Genomic DNA, 1,543 nt, shown 5'->3' on the forward strand with positions numbered 1-1,543 from the left:
GGAGTTGGATTTTCTCCTCAGGTTGACCTAAAAATACCAAACCACAAACTAAGAGAGGGGCAGCACAGTGGCGCAGTGGTTAGCACTGTCGCCTCAGAGCAAGCAGGTCCAGGGTTTGAACCTTGGTCATGGTCCAGGATTTGAACCTTGGTCATCTGCGTCTCTGAGTGGAGTTCATATGTTCTCCCCGTGTCTGTCCCAGTCCTCTCCGGGTGCTCCGGCTTCCCCCCACATCATAAATCATTTATTATGTAGATTCTGAATTGACCAAAAATACCAAACCACAAACTAAGAGAGGGGCGGCACAGTGGCGCAGTGGTTAGCACTGTCGCCTCAGAGCAAGAAGGTCCAGGGTTTGAACCTTGGTCGTCTGCGTCTCTGTGTGGAGTTTACATGTTCTCCCGTGTCTGTCCCGGTTCTCTCCGGGTGCTCCGGCTTCCCCCCACCGTCCAAAGACATGCAGGTTAATTGGTGACTCTAAATTGTGCTTAAGTGTGAATGTGTATGAATGGATGTTTGTTTCTATGTGCCCTGTGATGTTTGATGTTCTCCCCTCTCCACCATGGGGTTACTCCAGGTGCTCCAGTTTCCTCCCACACCAGAAAACATATATAATATGTGGATTCTTAATTAACCTCTAAATAAATAAATAAATATATCAATTAAATAACTTTGTTATTTCTGGTTATTTATTGATAAATAGTTAGTAGTTTTAAGGTGTTCTAATGTGATATTTTTTGGCTAAAAGAGATCACATATTTCTCACACCAGCTTCTCTGCACTGGCTCCCTGTAAAATCCAGAATATAATTTAAAATCCTTCTGGTCACCTAAAAAGCCCTTAAAAGGTCAGGCACCATCATATCTGAAATAGGGTTGGGTATCAAGAACCGGTTCCAAGCTGCATTAGTGTCCAGCGGTCGGTCCAGCAATCTGTTCCTTTATAAAGTCCAGGTCCTCGGGCAGCACCGGGCCATGTTGCTCCATCACAGGCTTCAGGCCATTGTCGTTCACCGGGTAGTCAAACGTGGCTAGAGAGGCAGTCTCATGCTGCGACAGAAACAGACTCATTAAAAGTCTTGGAGGACTCAACATGACATTTACATGCACAGTGCTACAAAATAGATAATGTTAAATTAAACCAAAAATGTGACCATACATTTTGTGTTAATTTTATTTATTTATCTATCTTGCTTGCTGTTTTCCCCATTATCATCCCAATTCACTCAAATAAAAATAATAAATCATAATGTACAAAATTAATTGTGGCTGTTAGGGAGAACTAACCATTTGTGAGAGCTGACCTGTAATCTTGACTTCAGCTATGTGACTATACCCATATGGACAGACTCACAAAGTGGGGGTGCTGTCAAATATGGTCAAACTTGATTTTCATCCATTTAACAATTAGATATTTAAAATCGTATTACACAAATGTGATTCCCACCCTTTTAAACCCACCCGTGTGCACTCAGTATTTGCAACTTCCAATTATATGAAATACAATAATATTTTTGAAACTACAATTCCTTCTAGCAGCTTGA

The sequence above is a fragment of the Micropterus salmoides genome, unplaced genomic scaffold (assembly GCF_014851395.1).
Source record: "Micropterus salmoides isolate LMB-PRFRI ecotype aquatic unplaced genomic scaffold, ASM1485139v1 Ms_hic_scaffold_2, whole genome shotgun sequence".
Classification (NCBI taxonomy): domain Eukaryota; kingdom Metazoa; phylum Chordata; class Actinopteri; order Centrarchiformes; family Centrarchidae; genus Micropterus; species Micropterus salmoides.